Here is a 13816-nt window from a genome sequence, read left to right on the forward strand (position 1 = left end):
TTTCCGTAGATCATGGCGTCCAGGTTAATACCGTATTATATGGCTTCAGATAGACAAATTATACAGTGCCGCACTATCGTTTACTGAAAAAAATACGAGATTAGCAAGTATCGGTCGAGATTTGTGATAGGATTCAGAACTTTCTTAGAGATAGTTATAAACGGAACAAAATCGACAGATATAAAGTTAATACCCAAAGGGAGTGTTTAGCAACCCCCCTCCCCCCCCCCCCAAAAAAAAAAAATGTTCAAATGTGTGTGAAATCTTATGGGACTTAACTGCTAAGGTCATCAATCCCTAAGCTTACACACTACTTAACCTAAATTATCCTAAGGACAAACACACACACCCATGCCCGAGGGCCTCCGCCAGGACCAGCGGTACAGTCCATGACTGCTGCGCCTGAGACCGCTCGGCTAATCCCGCGCGACTTAGGGCCCCCTCTGTCTACCATTTACACTGCCTGATAAAAATGTTGAAGCACACAGACCGAAGGAGGAAGTGAAATCAGACTTCATGGTTGTAATGTTATTTCAGTGATTACAAAATCGACTCATATTTACAAAGAAATTGGCAATATGAGCCCCTTATCAGTATGAAGTTGCGCCCCCTCTGACCTGGCTGCACGCAATGATTCAGTCGGGATGGCTATCATATTATCTCCCGAGGCGAGGTGGCTAACAGTTGTTCAACTGGTCCTTGGTATTCTGCATATTGGCTCTGTGACAGGGATGACGACCGAAGTGGTCCCGTTTGGGGACAAATCTGAGGATCTTGCTGGCCACGGGCGTAGAGTCCGCCCAGAATACGGCGCCTGATGCGCAACGACTTCTTTGCGTCCAAAGCGCTGTGCATTCTTTCTTTCGGAAGGGGAAGCCGACAAATGTTTCCCACCTTTCGGTCGGTTAGCAATGACAGAGTCGAGGCAAATAGTACTCAAACCATTTTACACAAACTATTCGGTAAAATAATTCATTTTTGCTCTATTTATAGCTTTATATTCCAGGTTCATCATGATGTATCCATCATTTGGTTAATGGTTATAGTTACTGTGCTATTTACAAGGAAGTGAGACGTTGCGTGAAATTCGGAAAAAGTTTGCAATGGAAAACAGACGTCGCTATGACTTTGCTTTTGGTGCATATTACATAATACGTTGATGTGTATGAAGTTTAGCTAACATATTGAATTTTTCTTTAAACTTGGGTGGAAGTGGAGAATGATAACACATAATAATATAACTACATAATACATAATAACTATATATATATATATATATATATATACTACTGGCCATTAAAATTGCTACACCACGAAGATGACGTGCTACAGACGCGAAATTTAACCGATAGGAAGAAGATGCTGTGATATGCAAATGATTAGCTTCTCAGAGCATTCACACAAGGTTGGCGCCGGTGGCGACACCTACAACGTGCTGACATGAGGAAAGTTTCCAACCGATTTCTCATACACAAACAGCAGTTGACCGGCGTTGCCTGGTGAAATGTTGTTGTGATTCCTCGTGTAAGGAGGAGAAATTCGTACGATCACGTTCCCGACTTTGATATAGGTCGGATTGTAGCCTATCGCGATTGCGGTTTATCGTATCGCGACATTGCTGCTCGCGTTGGTCGAGCTCCAATGACTGTTAGCAGAATATGGAATCAGTGGGTTCAGGCGGGTAATACGGAACGGCGTGCTGGATCCCAACGGCCTCGTATCACTAGCAGTCGAGATGACAGGCATCTTATCCGCATGGCTGTAACGGATCGTGCAGCCACGTCTCGATCCCTGAGTCAACATATGGGGACGTTTTCAAGACAACAACCATCTGCACGAACAGTTCGACGACGCTTGCATGGACTATCAGCTCGGAGACCATGGCTGCGGTTACCTTCGACGCTGCATCACAGACAGGAGCGCCTGCAATGGTGTACTCAACGACGAACCTGTGTGCACGAATGGCAAAACGTCATTTTTTCAGATGAATCCAGGTTCTGTTTAGAGCATCATGATGGTCGCATCCGTGTTTGGCGACATCGCGGTGAACGCACATTGGAAGCGTGTATTCGTCATCGCCATACTGGCGTATCACCCGGCTTGATAGTATGGGGTGCCATTGGTTACAAGTCTCGGTCACCTCTTGTTCGCATTGACGGGCACTTAGAACAGTGGACGTTACTTTTCAGATGTGTTACGACCCGCGGCTCTACCCTTCATGCGATCCCTGCGGAACCCTACATTTCAGCAGGATAATGCACGACCGCATGTTGCAGGTCCTGTACGGGCCTTTCTGGATACAGAAAATGTTCGACTGCTGCCCTGGCCAGCACATTCTCCTGATCTCTCACCAATTGAAAACGTCTGGTCAATGGTGGCCGAGCAACTGGCTCGTCACAATACGCCAGTCACTAATCTTGATGAACTGTGGTATCGTGTTGAAGCTGCATGGGCAGCTGTACCTGTACACGCCATCCACGCTCTGTTTGACTCAACGCCCAGGGGTATCAAGGCCGTTATTACCGCCGAGGTGGTTGTTCTAGGTACTGTTTTCTTAGGGTCTATGCACCCAAATAGCGTGAAAATGTATTCACATGTCAGTTCTAGTATAATATATTTGTCCAATGAATACCCGTTTATCATCTGCATTTCTTCTTGGTGCAGCAATTTTAATGGCCATAGTCATTATGTATAACCTGATTATCTGCCGCGTTATTCCTCTAACTACAGACCTTTTCTATGAAGGAATGTAATTTTTAAGAGCGGTCATAGATGGTTAAACGAGAAATGCTATGGGTTTGACATTAGTGAACACATTACAGTTTTTTTGTACCGATAATGTGCTTCTTCATTTGCTACTGGCCTTACTTTTCCTCAGTTCCTCACTTAATAAACTTAATAAACGACTGCTTCAGGATACTTTCGCAATTGTATCTGCACAACATGTTAGCGAGGTGAGATTGTGTAAACTCCACTGTGTTTTGGCAAAAGAATTAAATTTTAAAATGACAACCAGAGAAATGTGTAGTTTTTATTAAAAATTGCGACTCATGATGCTTCTCTGAAAGTTACAAATGGTTAACAAGCTGGGAGAAAATAAATTGCTGCATTTTCTGGGGAATTCTTTCCAGATAATAACCAAAGCAGAGGTGACAGTAGATCTTTTTGAGTGGTCACCATGCAAGCACCGGGCCCTACTTGATATGCACAAAAAATGTGAACGTATGCATCAGCTTAGAATGGCATTTCCCCTCCAGCGCTCGACATTTCCCCTACAACACCTGCCCCTAACCCCCACCACTATCGCTCTCCCCACTCGTGCCCTGTCGTTTGCGCATCCACCGGTATGGAATTCTGCACAGACTGTACCACAACATAATGGAGAGCGTTCATAGAGACCCGTAGCAGCTTCTGACGAGCTTCGGCCCATTCAAAATGGCACCACAGTATGAGAGGTGACGCATGAGGACGAAAAACGTCTGTGACATACAGCTGTGCTGTCAAGCACTACCAGCCATGATCGGAAATTATACCGATGGCTCCACAAACATCATGGTCACGAGTATCACCTCTGTACCTCCACAATGCATTGGAAGACCTCTTTCCAGGTCGCTGCTATACTTACCGACGACGGTAATCCGGGGTAGTAGCAGTGACACCATTCATCAGCTGTCCACACTTCCTTGCCACATGCAGCTGTTCGTGTTGTGATGTTAGCGGCAGCCTTCGTATTGGACGTCAATTCCCCAGCCCAGCTGCCTTTAGTCTCTGGTCAGTGGTGTGAGATAAAACAGAATGTTACAGGGAGTTCGTTAGCTGTTCTTGAACAGCATGTGAAGTAGTAACCCGCTGTGATTGGTGCACAGTAATGCGATCCTCAATTACGGTGCTTACTCGTTATCGACTGGTATCTTGAAGATGAGTATACTTGCCCTCTCATACCCATACAGTCCAAAATCCGACCACTGTGACATCTGAATGCCCAGTAAATCTGGATTCAACGGGCCTTCCCAGGTGAGACCCTCGACGAGGCCTCTTTCAAGCTCTATCGGTTGCTGATAACGATGTCTTGAACGAGTGTGCGATATCTCCGTGTTCTTCGTAGAGATCAGTCAACATCTGACGCTGTACACGCCCCTTATATGCCGTACCAGGCCTTACAACAGCAATAAACATGAACAACACTCTGGCGGCTGTTTTAGCTCTCACAGAAAATTACACCCCCAATCATTTACATACCCACCGATGGTGTGAACTACTAAGAATTTACATTGACAACCGACATTGTTTTCTGTGTACTTCACTTTTTTTGTCAGGAGTATATACAAATGATCTATTTAATAACTTCTGAAGCTCCAAGGGGCTGTTTGCAGATAATGCTGTTGTCCATAGGAAGTTTGCAACGCAGAAGATCAAGGCGAAATGCAATAGTACCTGTACAGAATCGACGAGTGGTGCAGTGACTGGAATTGACCGCGAACGTATATAAATGCGTATAAACAGGGGGTGATATCAGTTACTGTGCGACTTGAAAACACTGGAAGCAGCATCTACCCATAGGTAACTACCCGGAGCGTCCAGAAGTGGAATGAGTACATAAAATAAACCGTAGGAAAAGCAGTTGCCACCCCGAGATTGATTTGGAGAATCCTAGTGAAATATAATACATTCATGAAAGAAGTGACCTGCAGGAACTTGTTCTACAGATTATTGACTATTGGTCCTTGTACCCGTATCACGTACGCTTAATAGAAGATACAGACAAGATCGAACAAAGAGCGGCGCGTTTTCTCACTGAATCGTTTAGTCGACGATACAGCGTTACAGAGATGCTCAATAGTCTTCAGTGACACACTAGAAGAGAAACGTTGTCCATCACGGAGATGTCTACTGATGAAACTCCAAAAGCGTACCTTCCGGAAAGAGTCGGGCAACATACATCTCGCAAAATGACCATGTCGAGAAAATCTGCGCTGTTGGAGATCATACAGAGATTTATTCACAATCAATCTTTCCACTTTTGAATTAAATACGAGAAGCACCCACCGCCACATACCGTGAGGTGGCTTTCGGAGTACAGATGTAGTGATAGATGCAGGCATTAGATGTTGGTATAGTCGCACCGAGAGGTTTGCGCGAATAGCTTAGTCCGAAAAAGGATACTTCCTGCGACAGGTGACTGGGAACGTGCTGAGTGACACTGAGTTTTCATTTGTTACAAATGATAGACGCCTGGAACACTCTGAGAACTTGATACAATGTCGGAAAAGAATTGCAACACTCTGAAAGGCACTGCCATCTTCTTGACAAGCGATGAAACAGGTAGGTCGTCATCGTAGGAGTGTATGAAAACAAATTCAGGCCAAATGAAATACATATGCCACACTAAAGAATGCCCAAAGAGTTGCATCAGTACACTGTGTAGACTCCTCTGGCGGCAAAGGAGGTATGCAAACGATCGTAAAGGTGCCAAATGGGACCCAACAATAGACTGTTCCAAGCATCTTGCACCTTTTGTTGCAGTTCGGCAATGATTCTTGCAGGCTCTGGAGAGCGAGTAAGTTACCTCTTCACCACGCCCTATACGTGATGAATTGGCGAAAGATTTGTACGCATGCGGACCAGGACAGTTGTACACAATGTAGAGCACGCCGTATTGCAGCAGTCGTATGCGGACGTGCATTGCTCGAAAAGCATATTACCTTCCTCTGGAACAAATAGCAGTAGCACGGGGATAACAAACTGTGCAGTGTAACATGCACCGGTCAGCAGGAACACTAAATGTGACTGCGAGATGTAACGGATTCCCGTCCCCCGTCGAGCCTCACTATGAAGCCTGGAGTGGGACATGTGTATCATGGGTAAATATACTCAAGGATAGGCAGTAGCAAAGCCTGGGCTGTACGCGTGGGCGTCCATTACTCGCGTACGGTCAGAACCCACTCTCATCACTGAAAACAAGAGAATGACATTCCAGTCTCCAGTCCACTCTTTCATGACACCCGAGTAGCTTGCCGGTGTCATGTGCCTCACCAGGGGCACATGTGATCTTAGTCCTGCTGCAAGCTGACTGCTCCCATTGGGCGTTGTGACACGTCAGGTGCAACATGTTTCCAGATTTCTTCCCTGGATGACGTTCGCTCGACCACTGATGTTCGCACAATGCGTCGACCTGACGTGCGTGTGTGTGAAGTTCAGCAACTGGTAGCAATTAATTCCATAAATTTCTGAGAGTAGGCATTAGGAGTGATTTAAAATGGAATGACCACATAAAATTAATCGTCGGTAAAGCAGATGCCAGACTGAGATTCAATGGAAGAATCCTGAGGAAATGCAATCCGAAAACAAAGGAAGTAGGTTACAGCACACTTGTTCACCTACTGCTTGAATACTGCTCACTGGTGTGGGATCCGTACCAGATAGTGTTGATAGAAGAGATAGAGAAGATCCAACGGAGAGCAGCGATCTTCGTTACAGGATCATTTAGCGGTCGCGAAATCGTTACGGAGATGATAGATAAACTCCAGTGGAAGACTCGGCAAGAGAGACGCTCACTAGCTCGGTACGGGCTTTTATTTAAGTTTCGAGAACATACCTTCACCGAAGAGTCAAGCAGTATATTGCTCCCTGCTACGTATATCTCGTGAAGAGACAATGAGGATAAAATCAGAGAGATTAGAGCCTACACAGAGGCATACCGACAGTCTTTCTTTCCACTAACAATACGAGACTGGAACAGAAGGGAGAACCGATAGAGGTACTCAAGGTACCCTCCGCCACACACCGTCAGGTGGCTTGCGGAGTATGGATGTACATGTAGATGTACTAAGGGGACGCGCAGAACCTGGTCTACTAGTGAGGGAATGTTCCACAAACCACTGATACATTCTGCATATCATTTGCAATAGTCTGTCGGTATGTCCATTCGCCTTCCCGCAGACCCACAATATGGCCCCCTTCAAATGGCTCAAGCAGTTCAACTGGACTACATACTCGTCGGTGGGGTATGGTTACACACTAGAAGGAATTTTGCACACACTTTTCACCCCTAAACTCAGCACAGTTACTGTTTGCAGAGTCAAGCAGAAGGTGCACAGATAGGCCTTGCACAGATAGGCCTCCAGAGTACCATCTTATCGCATATGACCGTGGCAAATGAATCACTAACACTAAAACCCCTCAGCATGCACCTGGTGCCGCTGAAAACAGTCCGTGAGGGTGCTGCATTTTTTTCCGGCGCTATAGAAGTCAATTCTTGCTGAGCCACAGTGTTTCTCGAGAGGCCTCTCATCCACTTGTTGAGCCGATGCTACATCAAACCGTCGAATGTGGTCGGGCACGACATTAGATGGATACCGGATTGAATAGAGATAGTTCGAGAAAGTTTGGTGTTTGGAGTGATAAGAGCTGCAGTTTGACTGTAGCAGATGGCAGCGAGCGGAAGTGCCGAGTGAGAGGCGATAGGTAAGTGGGAGGGGGAGAGGAAGCGAACAGGTAGGCACGCCGAGCGCGGGGGCGGCCGCCGGCGCTGGCCGGAAGGCGGGGGGCGGAAGGGAAGCGACCGGCAGTCGCCGCCCGGCCGCCGCTCACGCCGCCTCCGCAGCTGCAGCGCCCTCTGGCCGCCTCTCTGGTCCTCACAGGTGAGGGCGGTCGGCGTTTCTTCTGTTTTTGTGTCGCGAACACATTTTGTCGGAGGAGGAAGATCAAGGTTTTTTGTTCCGTCGACAACGAGCTCGTTAGACGGAACATGAGCTCGAATTGCCTTTCAGGGGAACCATGCCGGTATTCACCTTAAGCGGTTTCGAGGAAATTATGGAAGATCTAAATCTGGATGGCCGGGCGTGGGTTTGAACAGCTGCCCTCTAGAATGTGAGTACAGTTATTTTATGCATGACGGTTTCAGCACGCCGCTGCTATTTTCGTAAACAACATCGAGGAAAAATTGCCTCCAGCCACATTTTTTGAATGAATGACTATTTCACAGGAACTACTTTTGGGCCTGGGTCCATCGTCAGACGACAGTGAGAATTTCTCGTACATATTTCACATGGTTGTCTTGAGGGAAAGTTCTGAAGTGTACATTACAACATACAGGCCTGTTTCACTGATTTGTGACACGCTGAACCATGAGGCCACATCATTCAAAAAGTGTGACTGGTTGTGGTTTATCTTCGGTCTTACCGCTGCGCCACATTCCTAGGTCCATTTTCGGGAGCTGTGGTAAGTCATAAAAATCTTTAGTTGTGCCCCAGAGCTGTTAGAAATGGAATTTTTATGTATACCACCATAAAGCTGCTAAAATCTTTATTATGCACAACTATTCCCACCGTTTACGTCATAATCTGGCAGACTTTAGAATTAAAAATGGTATATATCCCATGTACTTTATTTTAGAAATAGTTGTCAAAATTAATTTCAGCACAATAAAGATTTTAGAAGTTTTACTGCAGTATACATAAAATGTCATAATCAAGTATTGAAGAAATCACCTACCGTCATTTCATTTTTCTCGAGACTGCTGAAGGGGAGAGGTGAAAGAGGCTCTCAAAGGCACATGTCGGATTCCCACAAAGGCGTTATATATATCCACCGGCATGCGAACGCTACTAATATTCCGTAAACGGCTCAGTACATGAGTCTTAGGTCTGACGCATTGAACGGCGAGAAAAGACCAGTTTTAATTTTTTTCTGTATGAATAACAAATTCAGTCGTTTCAATCCTAAAACATTAAAGGGCAAATCGTACATTGCTATTAAACCATCTTAAAGGCTACTATTCCACATCTTATTCAAAAGAAGTCATAATTTATAGGTTATACAATGGTTAATTACAAATATAAGATCTCCAGTGATAGGTCTCTCTTTTTTTGTGTTGGTCATCAGTCTTCTGTCTGATTTGATGCTGCCCGCCAGGAATTGCTCTCATGTGCCGACCTCTTCATCTCAGAGTAGCACTTGCAACCTACGTCCTCTATTATTTGCTCGGTGTATTCCAATCTCTGTCTTCCTCTACAGTTTTTGCCCTCTACAGCTCCCCTCTGGTACCATGGAAGCCATTCCCTGATGTATTAACAGATGTCCTATCATCCTGTCCCTTCTTCTTGTCAGCGTTTTCCACATATTCCATTCATTCATCTACGATTCTGTGCAGAACCTTCTCATTCGTTACCTTATCAGTCCACCTAATTTTCAACCTTTGTCTATAGCACCACGTCTGAAATGCTTCGATTCTCTTCTGTTCCGGTTTTCCCACAGTCCATGTTTCACTACCATACAATGCTGTGCTCCAAACATACATTCTCAGAAATTTCTTCCTCAAATTATGGCCTACGTTTGATACTAGTAGACTTCTATTGTACAGGAATGCCATTTTCGCCAGTGCTGGTTTGCTTTTGATGTCCTCCTTCCTCCGTCCATCATTGGTTATTGCGCTGTCTAGATAGCAGAATTCTTTAACTTCATCTACTTCGTGACCATCAATCCTGATGTTAATTTTCTCGCTGTTCTCATTTCTACTAGTTCTCATTACTTTCGTCTTTCTTCGATTTACTCTCAGACCATATTCTGTATTCATTAGACTGTTCATTCCATTCAGCAGATCCTGTAATATTCTTCACTTTCACTCAGGATCGCAATGTCGTCAGCGGATCGTATCATTGATATCCTTTCACCTTAAATTTTAATCCCACTCCATCAATGCTTCTTCGATACACGGGGAGGGGGGGGGGGGGAAGAAAGACTACATCCCTATCTTACACCCTTTTTAATTCGAGCAGTTCGTACATACTGCATATTACCCGTCTCTCCCTATTACTTGGCCCTATTTTTCTCTGAATTTCGAACATGTTGCACCATGTTGCATTATCGAACGCTTTTTCCAGGTCGACAAATCCTTTGAACGTGTCTTGATTTTTCTTTTGTCTTGCTTCCCTTACCAACCGTAACGTCAGAATTGCTTTACCTTTCCTAAAGCAAACTGATCGTCACGTAACACATCCTCAATTGTCTTTTGCTTTCTTCTGTACATTATTCTCGACAGCAACTCGGATGCATGAGTTGTTAAGCTATTGTGTGATAATTCTCGCACTTGTCTGCTCTTGCAGTCTTCGGAATTGTGTGGATGATATTTTTCCGAAAGTCAGATGGTATGTCGCCAGACTCATACATTCTACACACCAACGTGAATAGTCATTTTGTTGCCACTTCCCCCAATGATTATAGAAATTCTGATGGGATATTATCTACTCCTTTCGCCTGATTTGATCTTAAGTTCTCCAAAGCTCTCTTACATTATGATTCTAATACTTGTTCCCTTATCTCTTCTCAATCGACTCCTGCTTCTTCTTCTGTCACATCATACGAATCTTCCCCCTGATAGAGGCCTTCAATGTACTCTTTCCACCTATCCTCTCTCTCCTCTGAATTTAACAGTGGAATTCTCGTTGAATTTTTAATGTTACCACTCTTGCTTTTAATTTTACCGAAGGTTATTTTGACTTTTCTATATGCTGAGTCAGTCCTTCAGACAATCATTTCTTTTTCGATTTCTTCACATTTTTCATGCAGTCATTTGATCTTGGCTTCCCTGCACTTTCTATTTATTTTATTCCTCAGTGACTTGTATTTATGCATTATTGTCTTCCTCTGAATGTACTTCCTTCTTTCATTGATCAACAGAAGTATTTCTTCTATTACGCATAGTTTCTTCGCAGTTATCTTCTTTGTACATATGTTTTTATTTCCAGCTTCTGTGATTGTCGTTTTTAGAGATGTCCATTCCTCTCTGTACTGCCTACTGATGTATTCCTTATTGCTGTATCTATAGTCTTAGAGAACTTCAAGCGTATCTCTTCAGTCCTTACTACTTCTGTATCCCACTTCTTTGCGTATTGATTCTTCCTGATCAATCTCTTGAACTTCAGCCTACTCTTAATGACGACTACATTGTGATCTTGAAACTTCCCCTTAGAACAATTATACACGACTGTCCTTCAACTGACACACAATGTTTTGTTAGCGCAACGCAATCTGACTTTCAAAATTCCCTACAAAAGAATGGCCCTGACTAACATTAAACTATACCTTTCACAAATCACTTACCTCACAAAAATATTCGCTGCTCAAGCTACTGCAATACAGCGAGCGCCACTACTGCCAGCTAAATAAAAGATTCAAACTATGGAAGGCACTAACTACTGATAGGGATAGTTAGCAAATGAAAGAAATTAATAGAGAACAAACAATGTATTTACCTTGATATCATCATGTATAAATATACCAGTTCATGACAAATTACAAAACTCCGCCATCTCTCTCCCCACATCCACCACTGCTGGCGGCTCACCTCCAACTGCGCAACGCTACGCGCTGTTCACATCCAGCTGCCGCTGCCCAACACTACAATGGCAGACAACAATGCAAACTAGCCATAGACTGCACACAGCACAGCCAGTGATTTTCATATTGAGCGCTACGTAACGTTGCCAATAAGAAAACATAAACAGCCTACTTACATAGCCCCCATGCTCCCCACAAAAATTTTTACAAATGGTGTTGGGCACTGGCCAATACAGATTTGACAAAAATTTTTCACAATTACAGTAACAAAGATATAAAATGCACACACTTATTGATACATTGTTGGTCAAAAGCTAAAAATTTCTCACAGTCCATAAAGACAGTCCACATTGTTCATCACAGTGAAACTGCCGTTTCTTTTCTCAAAGTCTGAGCAGTAAAAGACAATGCACACAGAAGTAGTGGATTTCCATGCAGTCTTGAAGAAGTAGTGTTGTCCTTCCAATGGAAAGACAGTGCTGACGCTTGACATGCTGACAGGTAATGGGCCACAATGGAGCAAACCCACAGCAGAGTCATTCGAAGTTTTGAAGAATATTGGTAGGTAGGTCATCACAGAGCAGACCCACTGGAGTCCTGGTAGAGATTACGGTATTGGTGCAGACCCACTGCAGTCCTTGTAGAAATAATGGTATTGATGGATCATCAAAGATGTAGACCCACTGTAGTCCTTGTAGAGATGACCAGCAGCCATCTGTTGCGATTGTGCAGGTGCACATTCACCATCGAAGAGTCTTGCGGAGAATATAGCAAGTCCATAAACCACCACTTGTGCACTCACAAAGTTTTTGGAATTGTCCTTAGAACCAGCAATGCTGTTATCCAGTCCCTTGCTGAATTATTAACACACTACTACTAACTACTTCTCACATATTGTCCATGTACTATGACCAACAGAAACGTGTGCAGTGAAATGTTACTTAATTTGAAGAACTGGTAACAATTACAATTTTATAACATGAGAATACAATAACAAAGGTACAAAACACATCATTAAATACATAACAATACAGAGAACATTTGTAGTACAAGCTTTACAAAAGAATAGAAATAGACATATACATCAGTGGAATTATGACATGAGTACATACATAAAAGATCGCAATAACTTTTGAAACATCAACTTCACACATGAGCATTAAACAGAACAGAATTAATAATATCTAACATCTTTACAAAGTAAATAACATATTATTAATGCCAATTATATTCGAGGATAACAGTATTCCTCATCATAGTGAATGTAGCTTAATATTAAAAGAAGAAAAAATTCTATGAAACTACACAAAGACAGGAAGAAAACAAATACACAAGGGTACACAAACATATAGTGGGATAACACCAATAGGAAAGGACAGGGTTCGTTTTCAGTGTAACATTTGGTACTGCAGTCCAACCCAAAACTTCATATATCTTTCCTCTTACTTCATCCTTTATTTCCACCAAAAAAATTCTATCTAAGCATGCTTTCTGTATTTATATGTTCACACATTTCTTACCTCAACATTTATTTCCAAGAAAATCCTACCTAAACTTGTTTTCTCAATGCATTTCTTCCAATTCATCGCAACTCATTCTCTTAGAGGCTACCCCTCTTAAGCTAACTTAAATCTACTGAGCTCAGATGCTAAACTAAGGAACGAGGCAATGCAGCATCACATAACAAATCAACACAAACAGCAATGCAAAAAATGCAAATTGGCAAAGCTAGCAGCATAAATGAGCAAAAGTCAAATTCAATAACACTATGCCTGGCAAACAGCAGCAACTTATACCTAAACATGACATAGCGCAAGCAGAAAAAATATTACAGTAAAAACAACAATGCAGATAAGGGAAATGTATATTCACATCTTAATATCTATGGAATTAAAGTGGTGCACCACAACAACTGATTGTAAAAAGAAATATTACCATCTAATTGAAAAGAAAATTATGTTTTACTGTTACTAGTTCCTTCTTATTGTTCTTTCCTTTCCAAGTGCTCCTTTTTTAAAGAATGTGGCTCATAAAATAATTATTTAATAGATCTGTTGACAGAAAGTGTTCACATTAGCAAATGCATTTAATTTTATTTTATGAAACCAATGCTGCAACACAGCTCGAAAACAGATGTCAAATGAAATAAGCAATTACGCAAACCAAAGCATAAAAACATCATTCAATAGCTATGTGGCATTTCGTAAGTCAGTAGCTCTCAATTCTCGTAGAAAGACACTTGTCATTATCAGGTTTGCAGATGTAAGAATATTTCCAAGGATAATGGCCTCCCCTTTTTTTTTTTGTGCTACCTGTGCCGCTGAAAAGGGCTCGCAATAATGGCTTTTTCTCCAGGCGTCTGACACAGCTGGGTGCCTGCGACGCATTACGTGCAGGTGGTCACTTAACTTTCGTACGGAAATATTTACGACAGGAGATTCTGCTACCGTGGTAGTCTCATATAAAAATATTTCACAGG

This window comes from Schistocerca americana, chromosome 1 (assembly GCF_021461395.2).
Source record: "Schistocerca americana isolate TAMUIC-IGC-003095 chromosome 1, iqSchAmer2.1, whole genome shotgun sequence".
NCBI lineage: Eukaryota > Metazoa > Arthropoda > Insecta > Orthoptera > Acrididae > Schistocerca > Schistocerca americana.